The sequence below is a fragment of the Chiloscyllium plagiosum genome, unplaced genomic scaffold, assembly GCF_037043375.1.
Source record: "Chiloscyllium plagiosum isolate Xiang-an unplaced genomic scaffold, Cpla_swu_hap1 HiC_scaffold_7, whole genome shotgun sequence".
NCBI lineage: Eukaryota > Metazoa > Chordata > Chondrichthyes > Orectolobiformes > Hemiscylliidae > Chiloscyllium > Chiloscyllium plagiosum.
In genome coordinates, this window is record NW_028270145.1 from 59,016,790 (window position 1) to 59,041,433 (window position 24,644).

Consider the following 24,644-nt stretch of genomic DNA (forward strand, 5'->3'; position numbering starts at 1 on the left):
CACCACTGCACAAGGTATTCACCACTACCCATGCTATTCACCACTACTCATGGTATTCACCACTACCCATGCTATTCACCACTGCCCATGCTATTCACCACTACCCATGCTATTCACCACTACTCATGCTATTCACCACTGCCCATGTTATTCACCACTACACAAGCAATTCACCGCTTCCCGTGCTATTCACCACTACACATGCTATTCACCACTGCCCACGTTATTCACCACAACCCAGGCTATTCACCAATGCCCATGCTATTCACAACTTCCCATGCTATTCACCACTGCCCATGCTATTCATGACTGTCCATGTTATTCACCACTGTCCATGCTATTCACCACTGCCCGTGCTATTCACCTCTACCCATGCTATTCACCACTACCCATGATATTCACCACAACCCATCCTATTCACCACTGCCCCTGCTATTCACCACGACCCATGCTATTGTCCACTGCCCATGCTATTCACCACTGCCCATGCGATTCACCACGACCCAAACTATTCACTACAGCCCAAGCTATTCAACACTACCCATGCTATTCACCACTGCCCATGCTATTCAACACTACCCATGCTATTCACCACTACACATGCTATACACCACTACCCATGATATTCACCACTGCCCCAGCTATTCACCATTGCCCAAGGTATTCACCACTGCACAAGGTATTCACCACTACCCATGCTATTCACCACTACTCATGGTTTTCACCACTACCCATGCTATTCACCACTGCCCATGTTATTCACAACTACCCATGCTATTCACCACTGCCCATGCTATTCACCTCTGCCCACGTTATTCACCACTACGCATGATATTCACCACTGCCTATGCTATTCATCACTGCCCGTGCTATTCACCACTACACATGCTATTCACCACTGCCCATGCTATTCAACACTGCCCATGCTATTCACCACTGCCCATGCTATTCACCACTACCCATGCTATTCACCACTGCCCATGATATTCACCACAACCCATGCTATTCACCAATGCCCATGCTATTCACAACTTCCCATGCTATTCACCACTGCCCATGCTATTCATGACTGTCCATGTTATTCCCCACTACTCATGCTATTCACCACTGCCCATGCTATTCACCACTGCACAAGCTATTCACCGCTGCCATTCTATTCACCGTTGCCCATGCTATTCACCAATGCCCATGCTATTCACAACTTCCCATGCTATACACCACTGCCCATGCTATTCACCGCTGCACAAGCTATTCACCACTGCCCCATGCTATTCACCACTACCCATGCTATTGTCCACTGCCCATGCTATTCACCACTGCCCATTCGATTCACCACTACCCAAACTATTCACCACAGCCCAAGCTATTCACCACTGCCCATGTTATTCACCACTACCCATGATATTCACCACTGCCCGTGCTATTCACCACTACACAGGCAATTCACCACTGCCCATGCTATTCACCACTGCCCATGCTATTCACCACTACCCATGCTATTCACCACTGCCCATTGTATTCAGCACTACCCGTGCTATTCATCACAGCCCATGCTATTCGCCACTGCGCATTCTATTCACAACTGCCCATTCCATTCACCACTGCCCATGTTATTCACCACTGCCCATGCTATTAACCACTACGCATGATATTCACCACTGCCTATGCTATTCCTCACTGCCCGTGCTATTCACCACTACACATGCTATTCACCACTGCCCATGCTATTCACCACTACACATGCTATTCACCACTACCCATGCTATTCACCACTGCCCCTGCGATTCATGACTGTCCATGTTATTCACCACTGCCATTCTATTCATCGTTGCCCATGCTATTCACCACTGCCATTCTATTCATCGTTGCCCATGCTATTCACCACTGCCCATGCTATTCACAACATCCCATGCTATTCACCACTACCCATGCTATTCACCACTGCCCATGCAATTCATGACTGTCCATGTTAATCACCACTACTCATGCTATTCACCACTGCCCATGCTATTCACCACTGCACAAGCTATTCACCGCTGCCATTCTATTCACCGTTGCCCATGCTATTCACCACTGCCCATGCTATTCACCACTGCCCGTGCTATTCACCTCTACCCATGCTATTCCCCACTACCCATGATATTCACCACAACCCATGCTATTCACCAATGCCCATGCTATTCACCACTGCACAAGCTGTTCACCACTGCCCGAGCTAGTCACCACTACACATGCTATTCACCACTGCCATTCTATTCACCGTTGCCCATGCTATTCAACACTGCCCATGCTATTCACCACTGCCCATGCTATTCACCAATGCCCATGCTATTCACAACTTCCCATGCTATTCACCACTGCCCATGCTATTCACCACTGCACAAGCTATTCACCGCTGCCATTCTATTCACCGTTGCCCATGCTATTCACCAATGCCCATGCTATTCACAACTTCCCATGCTATACACCACTGCCCATGCTATTTACCGCTGCACAAGCTATTCACCACTGCCCATGCTATTCACCACTACCCATGCTATTGTCCACTGCCCATGCTATTCACCACTGCCCATGCGATTCACCACAGCCCAAGCTATTCAACACTACCCATGCTATTCACCACTGCCCATGCTATTCAACGCTACCCATGCTATTCACCACTGCCCATGCTATTCACCATTGCCCATGCCTTTCACCACTACACATGCTATACACCACTACCCATGCTATTCACCACTGCCCCAGCTATTCACCATTGCCCAAGCTATTCACCACTGCCCAAGCTATTCACCGCTACCCATGCTATTCACCACTACTCATGGTATTCACCACTACCCATGCTATTCACCACTGCCCATGCTATTCACCACTGCCCATGGTATTCACCACTACCCAATGCACAAGTTGTTCATCACTACACATGCTATTCACCACTACCCATGTTATTCACAACTACCCATGATATTCACCACTGCCCATGCTATTCATCATTGCCCGTGCTATTCATCACTACCCATGCTATTCACCATTGCCTATGCTATTCACCACTGCACATGCTATTCACCACTGCCCATGCTATTCACCACTGCACATGCTATTCACCACTACCCGTGCTATTCACCACTACTCATGCTATTCACCACTGCACATGCTATTCACCACTACCCATGCTATTCACCACCACCCATGCTATTCACCACTGCACAAGCTATTCACCACTACCCATGCTATTCACCACTGAACATGCAATTCACCACTTCACAACCTAATCAACACTACCCAAGCTATTCACCATTATACCATGCTATTCACCACTGCCCATGCTATTCACCACTGCACAAGCTATTCACCACTGCCCATGCTTTTTACCACTGCACAAGCTATTCACCACTGCATAAGCTATTCATCTCTACCCATGCTATTCACCACTACCCATGCTATTCACCACTGCCCATGCTATTCACCACAGCACGAACTAATCAACACTGCCCATGCTATTCATCACTGCCCATGCTATACACCACTGCCAATGCTATTCACCACTGCCCATGCTATTCACCACTGCCCCAGCTATTCACCATTGCCCAAGAAATTCACCACTGCACAAGGTATTCACCACTACCCATGCTATTCACCACAACCCATGCTATTCATCACTGCCCATGTTACTCACCACCACCCATTCTCTTCACCACTGCCTATGCTCATCACCACTTCCCATGCTATTCACCACTGCCCATGCTATTCACCACCACCCAAGCTATTCACCACTGCCCATACTAATGACCACTACCCATGCTATTCACCACTGCCCATGCTAATGACCACTACCCATGCTATTCACCACTGCCCATGCTGTACACCAGGACAAATGCTATTCACCACCACCCATGCTATTCACCACTGGCCATGCTATTCCCAACTGCACAAGCTATTCACCACTGCCCATGCTATTCACCACTGCCCATGCTATTCCCAACTGCACAAGTTATTCACCACTGCCCATGCTATTCACCACTGCCCATCCTGTTCCCCACTACCCAAGCTATTCACCATTATACCATGTTATTCACCACTGCACATACTATTCACCATTGCCCAAGGTATTCACCACTGCACAAGGTATTCACCACTACCCATGCTATTCACCACTACTCATGGTATTCACCACTACCCATGCTATTCACCACTGCCCATGCTATTCACCACTACCCATGCTATTCACCACTACTCATGCTATTCACCACTGCCCATGTTATTCACCACTACACAAGCAATTCACCGCTTCCCGTGCTATTCACCACTACACATGCTATTCACCACTGCCCACGTTATTCACCACAACCCAGGCTATTCACCAATGCCCATGCTATTCACAACTTCCCATGCTATTCACCACTGCCCATGCTATTCATGACTGTCCATGTTATTCACCACTGTCCATGCTATTCACCACTGCCCGTGCTATTCACCTCTACCCATGCTATTCACCACTACCCATGATATTCACCACAACCCATCCTATTCACCACTGCCCCTGCTATTCACCACGACCCATGCTATTGTCCACTGCCCATGCTATTCACCACTGCCCATGCGATTCACCACGACCCAAACTATTCACTACAGCCCAAGCTATTCAACACTACCCATGCTATTCACCACTGCCCATGCTATTCAACACTACCCTTGCTATTCACCACTACACATGCTATACACCACTACCCATGATATTCACCACTGCCCCAGCTATTCACCATTGCCCAAGGTATTCACCACTGCACAAGGTATTCACCACTACCCATGCTATTCACCACTACTCATGGTATTCACCACTACCCATGCTATTCACCACTGCCCATGTTATTCACAACTACCCATGCTATTCACCACTGCCCATGCTATTCACCTCTGCCCACGTTATTCACCACTACGCATGATATTCACCACTGCCTATGCTATTCATCACTGCCCGTGCTATTCACCACTACACATGCTATTCACCACTGCCCATGCTATTCAACACTGCCCATGCTATTCACCACTGCCCATGCTATTCACCACTACCCATGCTATTCACCACTGCCCATGATATTCACCACAACCCATGCTATTCACCAATGCCCATGCTATTCACAACTTCCCATGCTATTCACCACTGCCCATGCTATTCATGACTGTCCATGTTATTACCCACTACTCATGCTATTCACCACTGCCCATGCTATTCACCACTGCACAAGCTATTCACCGCTGCCATTCTATTCACCGTTGCCCATGCTATTCACCAATGCCCATGCTATTCACAACTTCCCATGCTATACACCACTGCCCATGCTATTCACCGCTGCACAAGCTATTCACCACTGCCCCATGCTATTCACCACTACCCATGCTATTGTCCACTGCCCATGCTATTCACCACTGCCCATGCGATTCACCACTACCCAAACTATTCACCACAGCCCAAGCTATTCACCACTGCCCATGTTATTCACCACTACCCATGATATTCACCACTGCCCGTGCTATTCACCACTACACATGCAATTCATCACTGCCCATGCTATTCACCACTGCCCATGCTATTCACCACTACCCATGCTATTCACCACTGCCCATTGTATTCAGCACTACCCATGCTATTCATCACAGCCCATGCTATTCGCCACTGCGCATTCTATTCACCACTGCCCATTCCATTCACCACTGCCCATGTTATTCACCACTGCCCATGCTATTAACCACTACGCATGATATTCACCACTGCCTATGCTATTCCTCACTGCCCGTGCTATTCACCACTACACATGCTATTCACCACTGCCCATGCTATTCACCACTACACATGCTATTCACCACTACCCATGCTATTCAACACTGCCCATGCGATTCATGACTGTCCATGTTATTCACCACTGCCATTCTATTCATCGTTGCCCATGCTATTCACCACTGCCATTCTATTCATCGTTGCCCATGCTATTCACCACTGCCCATGCTATTCACAACATCCCATGCTATTCACCACTACCCATGCTATTCACCACTGCCCATGCAATTCATGACTGTCCATGTTATTCACCACTACTCATGCTATTCACCACTGCCCATGCTATTCACCACTGCACAAGCTATTCACCGCTGCCATTCTATTCACCGTTGCCCATGCTATTCACCACTGCCCATGCTATTCACCACTGCCCGTGCTATTCACCTCTACCCATGCTATTCCCCACTACCCATGATATTCACCACAACCCATGCTATTCACCAATGCCCATGCTATTCACCACTGCACAAGCTGTTCACCACTGCCCGAGCTAGTCACCACTACACATGCTATTCACCACTGCCATTCTATTCACCGTTGCCCATGCTATTCAACATTGCCCATGCTATTCACCACTGCCCATGCTATTCACCAATGCCCATGCTATTCACAACTTCCCATGCTATTCACCACTGCCCATGCTATTCACCACTGCACAAGCTATTCACCGCTGCCATTCTATTCACCGTTGCCCATGCTATTCACCAATGCCCATGCTATTCACAACTTCCCATGCTATACACCACTGCCCATGCTATTTACCGCTGCACAAGCTATTCACCACTGCCCATGCTATTCACCACTACCCATGCTATTGTCCACTGCCCATGCGATTCACCACAGCCCAAGCTATTCAACACTACACATGCTATTCACCACTGCCCATGCTATTCAACGCTACGCATGCTATTCACCACTGCCCATGCTATTCACCATTGCCCATGCCTTTCACCACTACACATGCTATACACCACTACCCATGCTATTCACCACTGCCCCAGCTATTCACCACTGCCCATGGTATTCACAACATCCCATGCTATTCACCACTACCCATGCTATTCACCACTGCCCATGCTATTCATGACTGTCCATGTTATTCACCACTACTCATGCTATTCACCACTGCCCATGCTATTCACCACTGCACAAGCTATTCACCGCTGCCATTCTATTCACCGTTGCCCATGCTATTCACCACTGCCCATGCTATTCACCACTGCCCGTGCTATTCACCTCGACCCATGCTATTCCCCACTACCCATGATATTCACCACAACCCATGCTATTCACCAATGCCCATGCTATTCACCACTGCACAAGCTGTTCACCACTGCCCGAGCTAGTCACCACTACACATGCTATTCACCACTGCCATTCTATTCACCGTTGCCCATGCTATTCAACACTGCCCATGCTATTCACCACTGCCCATGCTATTCACCAATGCCCATGCTATTCACAACTTCCCATGCTATTCACCACTGCCCATGCTATTCACCACTGCACAAGCTATTCACCGCTGCCATTCTATTCACCGTTGCCCATGCTATTCACCAATGCCCATGCTATTCACAACTTCCCATGCTATACACCACTGCCCATGCTATTTACCGCTGCACAAGCTATTCACCACTGCCCATGCTATTCACCACTACCCATGCTATTGTCCACTGCCCATGCTATTCACCACTGCCCATGCGATTCACCACAGCCCAAGCTATTCAACACTACCCATGCTATTCACCACTGCCCATGCTATTCAACGCTACCCATGCTATTCACCACTGCCCATGCTATTCACCATTGCCCATGCCTTTCACCACTACACATGCTATACACCACTACCCATGCTATTCACCACTGCCCCAGCTATTCACCATTGCCCAAGCTATTCACCACTGCCCAAGCTATTCACCGCTACCCATGCTATTCACCACTACTCATGGTATTCACCACTACCCATGCTATTCACCACTGCCCATGCTATTCACCACTGCCCATGGTATTCACCACTACCCAATGCACAAGTTGTTCATCACTACACATGCTATTCACCACTACCCATGTTATTCACAACTACCCATGATATTCACCACTGCCCATGCTATTCATCATTGCCCGTGCTATTCATCACTACCCATGCTATTCACCATTGCCTATGCTATTCACCACTGCACATGCTATTCACCACTGCCCATGCTATTCACCACTGCACATGCTATTCACCACTACCCGTGCTATTCACCACTACTCATGCTATTCACCACTGCCCCAGCTATTCACCATTGCCCAAGCTATTCACCACTGCCCAAGCTATTCACCGCTACCCATGCTATTCACCACTACTCATGGTATTCACCACTGCACATGCTATTCACCACTACCCGTGCTATTCACCACTACTCATGCTATTCACCACTGCCCATGCTATTCACCACTGCACAAGCTATTCACCACTACCCATGCTATTCACCACTGAACATGCAATTCACCACTTCACAACCTAATCAACACTACCCAAGCTATTCACCATTATACCATGCTATTCACCACTGCCCATGCTATTCACCACTGCACAAGCTATTCACCACTGCCCATGCTTTTTACCACTGCACAAGCTATTCACCACTGCATAAGCTATTCATCTCTACCCATGCTATTCACCACTACCCATGCTATTCACCACTGCCCATGCTATTCACCACAGCACGAACTAATCAACACTGCCCATGCTATTCACCACTGCCCATGCTATACACCACTGCCAATGCTATTCACCACTGCCCATGCTATTCACCACTGCCCCAGCTATTCACCATTGTCCAAGAAATTCACCACTGCACAAGGTATTCACCACTACCCATGCTATTCACCACAACCCATGCTATTCATCACTGCCCATGTTACTCACCACCACCCATTCTCTTCACCACTGCCTATGCTCATCACCACTTCCCATGCTATTCACCACTGCCCATGCTATTCACCACCACCCAAGCTATTCACCACTGCCCATACTAATGACCACTACCCATGCTATTCACCACTGCCCATGCTAATGACCACTACCCATGCTATTCACCACTGCCCATGCTGTACACCAGGACAAATGCTATTCACCACCACCCATGCTATTCACCACTGGCCATGCTATTCCCAACTGCACAAGCTATTCACCACTGCCCATGCTATTCACCACTGCCCATGCTATTCCCAACTGCACAAGCTATTCACCACTGCCCATGCTATTCACCACTGCCCATCCTGTTCCCCACTACCCAAGCTATTCACCATTATACCATGTTATTCACCACTGCACATACTATTCACCATTGCCCATGCTATTCACCACTGGACATGCTATTCACCGCCACCCATGCTATTCACCACCACCCATGCTATTCACCACTCCCCATGATATTCAACACTGCACATATTATTCACCAATGCCCATGCTATTCACCACGGCACATGCTATTCTCCACTGCCCATGCTATTCACCACTGCACATGGTATTCACCCACACCCATGCTATTCACCACTGCACATGCTATTCACCACAACCCATGCTACTCACCACCGCACATGCTATTCACCATTGCACATGATATTCACCATTGCCCATGCTATTCACCACTGCCCATGCTATTCACCACTGCCCAAGCTATTTACCACTACCCATGCTATTCGCCACTGCACTGGCTATTCTCCACTGCCCATGTTATTCACCACTGCGCAAGCCATTCACTATTGCCCATGCTATTCACCACTAGCCATGCTATTCACCACTGCCCACGCTATACACCACTGCACATGCTATTCACCACTGCCCATGCGATTCACCACTGCACAACCTAATCAACACTACCCTGTTATTCACCACTGCCCAAGCTATTTACCACTACCCATGCTATTCGCCACTGCACTGGCTATTCTCCACTGCCCATGTTATTCACCACTGCGCAAGCCATTCACTATTGCCCATGCTATTCACCACTGCCCATTCCATTCACCACTGCCCATGCTATCCACCACCACCCATGCTATTCACCACTGCCCATGCTACTCACCACTGCCCATGCTCTTCACCACTGCACAAGCTATTCACCACTGCGCAAGCTATTCATCACTACCCAAATTATTCACCACAGCCTATGCTATTCACCACTACCCATGCTATTCACCACTGCCCATGCGATTCACCACTTCACAAACGAATCAACACTACCCATGTTATTCACCCCTGCCCACGTTATTCACCACTGCCCATGCTATTCACCACTACCCATGCTATTCACCAACACCCATGCTATTCACCACTGCACAAGCTATTCACCTCTACCCATGCTATTCACCACTGCCCATGCTATTCACCACCACCCAAGCTATTCACCACTGCCCATACTAATGACCACTACCCATGCTATTCACCACTGCCCATGCTAATGACCACTACCCATGCTATTCACCACTGCCCATGCTGTACACCAGGACAAATGCTATTCACCACCACCCATGCTATTCACCACTGGCCATGCTATTCCCAACTGCACAAGCTATTCACCACTGCCCATGCTATTCACCACTGCCCATGCTATTCCCAACTGCACAAGCTATTCACCACTGCCCATGCTACTCACCACTGCCCATGCTCTTCACCACTGCACAAGCTATTCACCACTGCGCAAGCTATTCATCACTACCCAAATTATTCACCACAGCCTATGCTATTCACCACTACCCATGCTATTCACCACTGCCCATGCGATTCACCACTTCACAAACGAATCAACACTACCCATGTTATTCACCCCTGCCCACGTTATTCACCACTGCCCATGCTATTCACCACTACCCATGCTATTCACCAACACCCATGCTATTCACCACTGCACAAGCTATTCACCACTGCCCATGCCTTTAACCACGGCGCATGCGATTCACAACTGCCTGAGCTATTCACCACTGCACGAACTAATCAACACTGCCCATGCTATTCACCACTGCCCATGCTATTCACCACTGCACAAGCTATTCACCACTGCATAAGCTATTCACCTCTACCCATGCTATTCACCACTGCCCATGCTATTCACCACTGCACAAGCTATTCACCACTGCATAAGCTATTCACCTCTACCCATGCTATTCACCACTGCCCATGCTATTCACCACTGCACAAGCTATTCACCACTGTCCATGCTATTCACCACTGCCCATGCTATACACCACTGCCCATGCTATTCACCACTGCCCATGCTATTCACCACTGCCCCAGCTATTCACCATTGCCCAAGCTATTCACCACTGCACAAGGTATTCAGCACTACCCATGCTATTCACCACAACCCATGCTATTCTTCACTGCCCATGTTATTCACCACCACCCATTCTCTTCACCATTGCCTATGCTCATCACCACTGCCCATGCTAATCACCACTACCCATGCTATTCAGCACCGCCCATGGTATTTATCACTGCCCACGCTATTCACCACTTCCCATGCTATTCACCACTACCCATGCTATTAACCTCTGCACATGCTATTCACCATTGCCCATGGTATTACCCACTACCCAGCTATTCACCACTGCACATGCTATTCACCACTACCCATGCTATTCGCCACTATACCATGCTATTCACCACGGCACGAACTATTCACCACTACCCAAGCTATTCACCACTACCCATGCTATTTACCACTGCCCATGCTATTCACCACTACCCATGCTATTCACCACTGCACAAGCTATTCACCACTGCCCATGCTATTCACTACTGCCATTCTATTCACTATTGCCCATGCTATTCACAACTTCCCATGCTATTCACCACTGCCCATGCTATTCACCACTGCCCATGCTATTCACCACTACCCATGCTATTCACCGCTGCACAAGCTATTCACCACTGCCCATGCTATTCACCACTGCCATTCTATTCACTGTTGCCCATGCTATTCACCAATGCCCATGCTATTCACAACTTCCCATGCTATTCACCACAGCCCATGCTATTCACCACTACCCATGCTATTCACCACTACCCATGATATTCACCACTGCCCACGCTATTCACCACTGCACATGCTATTCACCACTACCCATGCTATTCACCACTGCCCATGCTATTCACCACTACCCATGCTATTCACCACTGCCCATGCTATTCACCTCTGCCCGTGCTATTCACCACTTACATGCTATTCACCACTGCCCATGCTATTCACCACTGCACAAGCTATTCACCGCTGCCCGAGCTAGTCACCACTACACATGCTATTCACCACTGCCCATGCTATTCACCACTGCCATTCTATTCACCGTTGCCCATGCTATTCACCACTACCCATGCTATTGTCCACTGCCCATGCTATTCACCACTGCCCATGCGAATCACCACTACCCAAACTATTCACCACAGCCCAAGCTATTCACCACTGCCCATGTTATTCACCACTACCCATGATATTCACCACTGCCCATGCTATTCATCACTGCCCGTGCTATTCACCACTACACATGCAATTCACCACTGCCCATGCTTTTCACCACTGCCCATGCTATTCACCACTACCCATGCTATTCACCACTGACCATTGTATTCAGCACTACCCGTGCTATTCATCACAGCCCATGCTATTCACCACTGCGCATTCTATTCACCACTGCCCATGCCATTCACCACTGCCCATGTTATTCACCACTGCCCATGCTATTCACCACTACGCCTGATATTCACCACTGCCTATGCTATTCCTCACTGCCCGTGCTATTCACCACTACACATGCTATTCACCACTGCCCATGCTATTCACCACTATCCATGCTATTCACCACTGCCCATGCTATTCATGACTGTCCATGTTATTCACCACTACTCATGCTATTCACCACTGCCCAAGCTATTCACCACTGCACAAGCTGTTCACCGCTGCCCGAGCTAGTCACCACCAGACATGCTATTCACCACTGCCCATGCTATTCACCACTGCCATTCTATTCATCGTTGCCCATGCTATTCACCACTGCCCATGCTATTCACCACTGCCCGTGCTATTCACCTCTACCCATGCTATTCACCACTACCCATGATATTCATCACAACCCATGCTATTCACCAATGCCCATGCTATTCACCACTGCACAAGCTATTCACCGCTGCCATTCTATTCACCGTTGCCCATGCTATTCACCACTGCCCATGCTATTCACCACTGCCCGTGCTATTCACCTCTACCCATGCTATTCCCCACTACCCATGATATTCACCACAACCCATGCTATTCACCAATGCCCATGCTATTCACCACTGCACAAGCTGTTCACCACTGCCCGAGCTAGTCACCACTACACATGCTATTCACCACTGCCATTCTATTCACCGTTGCCCATGCTATTCAACATTGCCCATGCTATTCACCACTGCCCATGCTATTCACCAATGCCCATGCTATTCACAACTTCCCATGCTATTCACCACTGCCCATGCTATTCACCACTGCACAAGCTATTCACCGCTGCCATTCTATTCACCGTTGCCCATGCTATTCACCAATGCCCATGCTATTCACAACTTCCCATGCTATACACCACTGCCCATGCTATTTACCGCTGCACAAGCTATTCACCACTGCCCATGCTATTCACCACTACCCATGCTATTGTCCACTGCCCATGCGATTCACCACAGCCCAAGCTATTCAACACTACCCATGCTATTCACCACTGCCCATGCTATTCAACGCTACCCATGCTATTCACCACTGCCCATGCTATTCACCATTGCCCATGCCTTTCACCACTACACATGCTATACACCACTACCCATGCTATTCACCACTGCCCCAGCTATTCACCACTGCCCATGGTATTCACAACATCCCATGCTATTCACCACTACCCATGCTATTCACCACTGCCCATGCTATTCATGACTGTCCATGTTATTCACCACTACTCATGCTATTCACCACTGCCCATGCTATTCACCACTGCACAAGCTATTCACCGCTGCCATTCTATTCACCGTAGCCCATGCTATTCACCACTGCCCATGCTATTCACCACTGCCCGTGCTATTCACCTCTACCCATGCTATTCACCACTGCCCATGCAATTCATGACTGTCCATGTTATTCACCACTACTCATGTTATTCACCACTGCCCATGTTATTCACCACTGCACAAGCTATTCACCGCTGCCATTCTATTCACCGTTGCCCATGCTATTCACCAATGCCCATGCTATTCACAACTTCCCATGCTATACACCACTGCCCATGCTATTTACCGCTGCACAAGCTATTCACCACTGCCCATGCTATTCACCACTACCCATGCTATTGTCCACTGCCCATGCTATTCACCACTGCCCATGCGATTCACCACAGCCCAAGCTATTCAACACTACCCATGCTATTCACCACTGCCCATGCTATTCAACGCTACCCATGCTATTCACCACTGCCCATGCTATTCACCATTGCCCATGCCTTTCACCACTACACATGCTATACACCACTACCCATGCTATTCACCACTGCCCCAGCTATTCACCATTGCCCAAGCTATTCACCACTGCCCAAGCTATTCACCGCTACCCATGCTATTCACCACTACTCATGGTATTCACCACTACCCATGCTATTCACCACTGCCCATGCTATTCACCACTGCCCATGGTATTCACCACTACCCAATGCACAAGTTGTTCATCACTACACATGCTATTCACCACTACCCATGTTATTCACAACTACCCATGATATTCACCACTGCCCATGCTATTCATCATTGCCCGTGCTATTCATCACTACCCATGCTATTCACCATTGCCTATGCTATTCACCACTGCACATGCTATTCACCACTGCCCATGCTATTCACCACTGCACATGCTATTCACCACTACCCGTGCTATTCACCACTACTCATGCTATTCACCACTGCCCATGCTATTCACCACTGCACAAGCTATTCACCACTACCCATGCTATTCACCACTGAACATGCAATTCACCACTTCACAACCTAATCAACACTACCCAAGCTATTCACCATTATACCATGCTATTCACCACTGCCCATGCTATTCACCACTGCACAAGCTATTCACCACTGCCCATGCTTTTTACCACTGCACAAGCTATTCACCACTGCATAAGCTATTCATCTCTACCCATGCTATTCACCACTACCCATGCTATTCACCACTGCCCATGCTATTCACCACAGCACGAACTAATCAACACTGCCCATGCTATTCACCACTGCCCATGCTATACACCACTGCCAATGCTATTCACCACTGCCCATGCTATTCACCACTGCCCCAGCTATTCACCATTGCCCAAGAAATTCACCACTGCACAAGGTATTCACCACTACCCATGCTATTCACCACAACCCATGCTATTCATCACTGCCCATGTTACTCACCACCACCCATTCTCTTCACCACTGCCTATGCTCATCACCACTTCCCATGCTATTCACCACTGCCCATGCTATTCACCACCACCCAAGCTATTCACCACTGCCCATACTAATGACCACTACCCATGCTATTCACCACTGCCCATGCTAATGACCACTACCCATGCTATTCACCACTGCCCATGCTGTACACCAGGACAAATGCTATTCACCACCACCCATGCTATTCACCACTGGCCATGCTATTCCCAACTGCACAAGCTATTCACCACTGCCCATGCTATTCACCACTGCCCATGCTATTCCCAACTGCACAAGCTATTCACCACTGCCCATGCTATTCACCACTGCCCATCCTGTTCCCCACTACCCAAGCTATTCACCATTATACCATGTTATTCACCACTGCACATACTATTCACCATTGCCCATGCTATTCACCACTGGACATGCTATTCACCGCCACCCATGCTATTCACCACCACCCATGCTATTCACCACTCCCCATGATATTCAACACTGCACATATTATTCACCAATGCCCATGCTATTCACCACGGCACATGCTATTCTCCACTGCCCATGCTATTCACCACTGCACATGGTATTCACCCACACCCATGCTATTCACCACTGCACATGCTATTCACCACAACCCATGCTACTCACCACCGCACATGCTATTCACCATTGCACATGATATTCACCATTGCCCATGCTATTCACCACTGCCCATGCTATTCACCACTGCCCAAGCTATTTACCACTACCCATGCTATTCGCCACTGCACTGGCTATTCTCCACTGCCCATGTTATTCACCACTGCGCAAGCCATTCACTATTGCCCATGCTATTCACCACTAGCCATGCTATTCACCACTGCCCACGCTATACACCACTGCACATGCTATTCACCACTGCCCATGCGATTCACCACTGCACAACCTAATCAACACTACCCTGTTATTCACCACTGCCCAAGCTATTTACCACTACCCATGCTATTCGCCACTGCACTGGCTATTCTCCACTGCCCATGTTATTCACCACTGCGCAAGCCATTCACTATTGCCCATGCTATTCACCACTGCCCATTCCATTCACCACTGCCCATGCTATCCACCACCACCCATGCTATTCACCACTGCCCATGCTACTCACCACTGCCCATGCTCTTCACCACTGCACAAGCTATTCACCACTGCGCAAGCTATTCATCACTACCCAAATTATTCACCACAGCCTATGCTATTCACCACTACCCATGCTATTCACCACTGCCCATGCGATTCACCACTTCACAAACGAATCAACACTACCCATGTTATTCACCTCTGCCCACGTTATTCACCACTGCCCATGCTATTCACCACTACCCATGCTATTCACCAACACCCATGCTATTCACCACTGCACAAGCTATTCACCACTGCCCATGCCTTTAACCACGGCGCATGCGATTCACAACTGCCTGAGCTATTCACCACTGCACGAACTAATCAACACTGCCCATGCTATTCACCACTGCCCATGCTATTCACCACTGCACAAGCTATTCACCACTGCATAAGCTATTCACCTCTACCCATGCTATTCACCACTGCCCATGCTATTCACCACTGCACAAGCTATTCACCACTGCATAAGCTATTCACCTCTACCCATGCTATTCACCACTGCCCATGCTATTCACCACTGCACAAGCTATTCACCACTGTCCATGCTATTCACCACTGCCCATGCTATACACCACTGCCCATGCTATTCACCACTGCCCATGCTATTCACCACTGCCCCAGCTATTCACCATTGCCCAAGCTATTCACCACTGCACAAGGTATTCAGCACTACCCATGCTATTCACCACAACCCATGCTATTCTTCACTGCCCATGTTATTCACCACCACCCATTCTCTTCACCATTGCCTATGCTCATCACCACTGCCCATGCTAATCACCACTACCCATGCTATTCAGCACCGCCCATGGTATTTATCACTGCCCACGCTATTCACCACTTCCCATGCTATTCACCACTACCCATGCTATTAACCTCTGCACATGCTATTCACCATTGCCCATGGTATTACCCACTACCCAGCTATTCACCACTGCACATGCTATTCACCACTACCCATGCTATTCGCCACTATACCATGCTATTCACCACGGCACGAACTATTCACCACTACCCAAGCTATTCACCACTACCCATGCTATTTACCACTGCCCATGCTATTCACCACTACCCATGCTATACACCACTGCACAAGCTATTCACCACTGCCCATGCTATTCACCACTGCCATTCTATTCACTATTGCCCATGCTATTCACAACTTCCCATGCTATTCACCACTGCCCATGCTATTCACCACTACCCATGCTATTCACCGCTGCACAAGCTATTCACCACTGCCCATGCTATTCACCACTGCCATTCTATTCACTGTTGCCCATGCTATTCACCAATGCCCATGCTATTCACAACTTCCCATGCTATTCACCACTGCCCATGCTATTCACCACTACCCATGCTATTCACCACTACCCATGATATTCACCACTACCCATGCTATTCACCACTGCCCATGCTATTCACCTCTGCCCGTGCTATTCACCACTTACATGCTATTCACCACTGCCCATGCTATTCACCACTGCACAAGCTATTCACCGCTGCCCGAGCTAGTCACCACTACACATGCTATTCACCACTGCCCATGCTATTCACCACTGCCATTCTATTCACCGTTGCCCATGCTATTCACCACTACCCATGCTATTGTCCACTGCCCATGCTATTCACCACTGCCCATGCGAATCACCACTACCCAAACTATTCACCACAGCCCAAGCTATTCACCACTGCCCATGTTATTCACCACTACCCATGATATTCACCACTGCCCATGCTATTCATCACTGCCCGTGCTATTCACCACTACACATGCAATTCACCACTGCCCATGCTTTTCACCACTGCCCATGCTATTCACCACTACCCATGCTATTCACCACTGACCATTGTATTCAGCACTACCCGTGCTATTCATCACAGCCCATGCTATTCACCACTGCGCATTCTATTCACCACTGCCCATGCCATTCACCACTGCCCATGTTATTCACCACTGCCCATGCTATTCACCACTACGCCTGATATTCACCACTGCCTATGCTATTCCTCACTGCCCGTGCTATTCACCACTACACATGCTATTCACCACTGCCCATGCTATTCACCACTATCCATGCTATTCACCACTGCCCATGCTATTCATGACTGTCCATGTTATTCACCACTACTCATGCTATTCACCACTGCCCAAGCTATTCACCACTGCACAAGCTGTTCACCGCTGCCCGAGCTAGTCACCACCAGACATGCTATTCACCACTGCCCATGCTATTCACCACTGCCATTCTATTCATCGTTGCCCATGCTATTCACCACTGCCCATGCTATTCACCACTGCCCGTGCTATTCACCTCTACCCATGCTATTCACCACTACCCATGATATTCATCACAACCCATGCTATTCACCAATGCCCATGCTATTCACAACATCCCATGCTATTCACCATTGCCCATGCTATTCATCACTGTCCATGTTATTCACCACTACTCATGCTATTCACCACTGCCCATGCTATTCACCACTGCCCATGCTATTCACCACTGCACAAGCTATTCACCGCTGCCATTCTATTCACCGTTGCCCATGCTATTCACCGTTGCCCATGCTATTCACTACTGCCCCTGCTATTCACCTCTACCCATGCTATTCACCACTACCCATGATATTCACCACAACCCATGCTATTCACCAATGCCCATGCTATTCACCACTGCACAAGCTGTTCACCACTGACCGAGCTAGTCACCACTACACATGCTATTCACCACTGCCCATGCTATTCACCACTGCCCATGCTATTCAACACTGCCCATGCTATTCACCACCGCCCATGCTATTCACCACTACCCATGCTATTCACCACTGCCCATGATATTCACCACAACCCATGCTATTCACCAATGCCCATGCTATTCACAACATCCCATGATATTCACCACTAACCATGCTATTCACCACTGCCCATGATATTCACCACAACCCATGCTATTCACCACTGCCCATGATATTCACCACTACCCATGCTATTCACCAATGCCCATGCTATTCACAACTTCCCATGCTATTCACCACTGCCCATGCTATTCATGACTGTCCATGTTATTCCCCACTACTCATGCTATTCACCACTGCACAAGCTATTCACCGCTGCCATTCTATTCACCGTTGCCCATGCTATTCATCAATGCCCATGCTATTCACGACTTCCCATGCTATACACCACTGCCCATGCTATTCACCGCTGCACAAGCTATTCACCACTGCCCCATGCAATTCACCACTACCCATGCTATTGTCCACTGCCCATGCTATTCACCACTGCCCTTGCGATTCACCACTACCCAAACTATTCACCACAGCCCAAGCTATTCACCACGGCCCATGTTATTCACCACTACCCATGATATTCACCACTGCCCATGCTATTCATCACTGCCCGTGCTATTCACCACTACACATGCAATTCACCACTGCCCATTCTATTCACCACTGCCCATGCTATTCACCACTACCCATGCTATTCACCACTGCCCATTGTATTCAGCACTACCCGTGCTATTCATCACAGCCCATGCTATTCACCACTGCGCATTCTATTCACCACTGCCCATGCCATTCACCACTGCCCATGTTATTCACCACTGCCCATGCTATTCACCACTGCGCATGATATTCACCACTGCCTATGCTATTCCTCACTGCCCGTGCTATTCACCACTACACATGCTATTCACCACTGCCCATGCGATTCACCACAGCTCAAGCTATTCACCACTGCCCATGTTATTCACCACTACCCATGATATTCACCACTGCCCATGCTATTCATCACTGCCTGTGCTATTCACCACTACACATGCAATTCACCACTGCCCATGCTATTCACCACTGCCCATGCTATTCACCACTACCCATGCTATTCACCACTGCCCATTGTATTCAGCACTACCCTTGCTATTCATCACAGCCCATGCTATTCACCACTGCGCATTCTATTCACCACTGCCCATGCCATTCACCACTGCCCATGCTATTCACCACTACGCATGATATTCACCACTGCCTGTGCTATTCCTCACTGCCCGTGCTATTCACCACTACACATGCTATTCACCACTGCCCATGCTATTCACCACTACCCATGCTATTCACCACTGCCCATGCTATTCATGACTGTCCATGTTATTCACCACTACTCATGCTATTCACCACTGCCCAAGCTATTCACCACTGCACAAGCTGTTCACCGCTGCCCGAGCTAGTCACCACTACACATGCTATTCACCACTGCCCATGCTATTCACCTCTGCCCACGTTATTCACCACTACGCATGATATTCACCACTGCCTATGCTATTCATCACTGCCCGTGCTATTCACCACTTACATGCTATTCACCACTGCCCATGCTATTCACCACTGCACAAGCTATTCACCGCTGCCCGAGCTAGTCACCACTACACATGCTATTCACCACTGCCCATGCTATTCACCACTGCCATTCTATTCACCGTTGCCCATGCTATTCACCACTACCCATGCTATTGTCCACTGCCCATGCTATTCACCACTGCCCATGCGATTCACCACTACCCAAACTATTCACCACAGCCCAAGCTATTCACCACTGCCCATGTTATTCACCACTACCCATGATATTCACCACTGCCCATGCTATTCATCACTGCCCGTGCTATTCACCACTACACATGCAATTCACCACTGCCCATGCTTTTCACCACTGCCCATGCTATTCACCACTACCCATGCTATTCACCACTATCCATGCTATTCACCACTGCCCATGCTATTCATGACTGTCCATGTTATTCACCACTACTCATGCTATTCACCACTGCCCAAGCTATTCACCACTGCCCATGCTATTCACCACTGCCATTCTATTCATCGTTGCCCATGCTATTCACCACTGCCCATGCTATTCACCACTGCCCGTGCTATTCACCTCTACCCATGCTATTCACCACTACCCATGATATTCATCACAACCCATGCTATTCACCAATGCCCATGCTATTCACAACATCCCATGCTATTCACCATTGCCCATGCTATTCATGACTGTCCATGTTATTCACCACTACTCATGCTATTCACCACTGCCCATGCTATTCACCACTGCCCATGCTATTCACCACTGCACAAGCTATTCACCGCTGCCATTCTATTCACCGTTGCCCATGCTATTCACCGTTGCCCATGCTATTCACTACTGCCCCTGCTATTCACCTCTACCCATGCTATTCACCACTACCCATGATAATCACCACAACCCATGCTATTCACCAATGCCCATGCTATTCACCACTGCACAAGCTGTTCACCACTGACCGAGCTAGTCACCACTACACAAGCTATTCACCACTGCCATTCTATTCACCGTTGCCCATGCTATTCAACACTGCCCATGCTATTCACCACCGCCCATGCTATTCACCACTACCCATGCTATTCACCACTGCCCATGATATTCACCACAACCCATACTATTCACCAATGCCCATGCTATTCACAACATCCCATGCTATTCACCACTACCCATGCTATTCACCACTGCCCATGATATTCACCACAACCCATGCTATTCACCACTGCCCATGATATTCACCACAACCCATGCTATTCACCAATGCCCATGCTATTCACAACTTCCCATGCTATTCACCACTGCCCATGCTATTCATGACGGTCCATGTTATTCCCCACTACTCATGCTATTCACCACTGCCCATGCTATTCACCACTGCACAAGCTATTCACCGCTGCCATTCTATTCACCGTTGCCCATGCTATTCATCAATGCCCATGCTATTCACGACTTCCCATGCTATACACCACTGCCCATGCTATTCACCGCTGCACAAGCTATTCACCACTGCCCCATGCAATTCACCACTACCCATGCTATTGTCCACTGCCCATGCTATTCACCACTGCCCTTGCGATTCACCACTACCCAAACTATTCACCACAGCCCAAGCTATTCACCACGGCCCATGTTATTCACCACTACCCATGATATTCACCACTGCCCATGCTATTCATCACTGCCCGTGCTATTCACCACTACACATGCAATTCACCACTGCCCATGCTATTCACCACTGCCCATGCTATTCACCACTACCCATGCTATTCACCACTGCCCATTGTATTCAGCACTACCCGTGCTATTCATCACAGCCCATGCTATTCACCACTGCGCATTCTATTCACCACTGCCCATGCCATTCACCACTGCCCATGTTATTCACCACTGCCCATGCAATTCACCACTGCGCATGATATTCACCACTGCCTATGCTATTCCTCACTGCCCGTGCTATTCACCACTACACATGCTATTCACCACTGCCCATGCGATTCACCACTACCCAAACTATTCACCACAGCCCAAGCTATTGACCACTGCCCATGTTATTCACCACTACCCATGATATTCACCACTGCCCATGCTATTCATCACTGCCTGTGCTATTCACCACTACACATGCAATTCACCACTGCCCATGCTATTCACCACTGCCCATGCTATTCACCACTACCCATGCTATTCACCACTGCCCATTGTATTCAGCACTACCCTTGCTATTCATCACAGCCCATGCTATTCACCACTGCGCATTCTATTCACCACTGCCCATGCCATTCACCACTGCCCATGCTATTCACCACTACGCATGATATTCACCACTGCCTGTGCTATTCCTCACTGCCCGTGCTATTCACCACTACACATGCTATTCACCACTGCCCATGCTATTCACCACTACCCATGCTATTCACCACTGCCCATGCTATTCATGACTGTCCATGTTATTCACCACTACTCATGCTATTCACCACTGCCCAAGCTATTCACCACTGCACAATCTGTTCACCGCTGCCCGAGCTAGTCACCACTACACATGCTATTCACCACTGCCCATGCTATTCACCACTGCCATTCTATTCATCGTTGCCCATGCTATTCACCACTGCCCATGCTATTCACCACTGCCCATGCTATTCACCTCTACCCATGGTATTCCCCACTACCCATGATATTCACCACAACCCATGCTATTCACCAATGCCCATGCTATTCACCACTGCACAAGCTGTTCACCACTGCCCGAGCTAGTCACCACTACACATGCTATTCACCACTGCCATTCTATTCACCGTTGCCCATGCTATTCAACACTGCCCATGCTATTCACCACTGCCCATGCTATTCACCACAAACCATGCTATTCACCAATGCCCATGCTATTCACAACTTCCCATGCTATTCACTACTGCCCCTGCTATTCACCTCTACCCATGCTATTCACCACTACCCAAGATATTCACCACAACCCATGCTATTCACCAATGCCCATGCTATTCACCACTGCACAAGCGGTTCACCACTGCCCGAGCTAGTCACCACTACACATGCTATTCACCACTACACATGCTATTCACCACTGCCCATGCTATTCAACACTGCCCATGCTATTCACCACCGCCCATGCTATTCACCACTACCCATGCTATTCACCACTGCCCATGATATTCACCACAACCCATGCTATTCACCAATGCCCATGCTATTCACAACTTCCCATGCTATTCACCACTGCCCATGCTATTCATGACTGTCCATGTTATTCCCCACTACTCATGCTATTCACCACTGCCCATGCTATTCACCACTGCACAAGCTATTCACCGCTGCCATTCTATTCACCGTTGCCCATGCTATTCATCAATGCCCATGCTATTCACGACTTCACATGCTATTCACCACTGCCCATGCTATTCATGACTGTCCATGTTATTCCCCACTACTCATGCTATACACCACTGCCCATGCTATTCACCGCTGCACAAGCTATTCACCACTGCCCCATGCTATTCACCACTACCCATGCTATTGTCCACTGCCCATGCTATTCACCACTGCCATTCTATTCACCACTACCCAAAATATTCACCACAGCCCAAGCTATTCACCACGGCCCATGTTATTCACCACTACCCATGATATTCACCACTGCCCATGCTATTCATCACTGCCCGTGCTATTCACCACTACACATGCAATTCACCACTGCCCATGCTATTCACCACTGCCCATGCTGTTCACCACTACCCATGCTATTCACCACTGCCCATTGTATTCAGCACTACCCGTGCTATTCATCACAGCCCATGCTATTCACCACTGCGCAT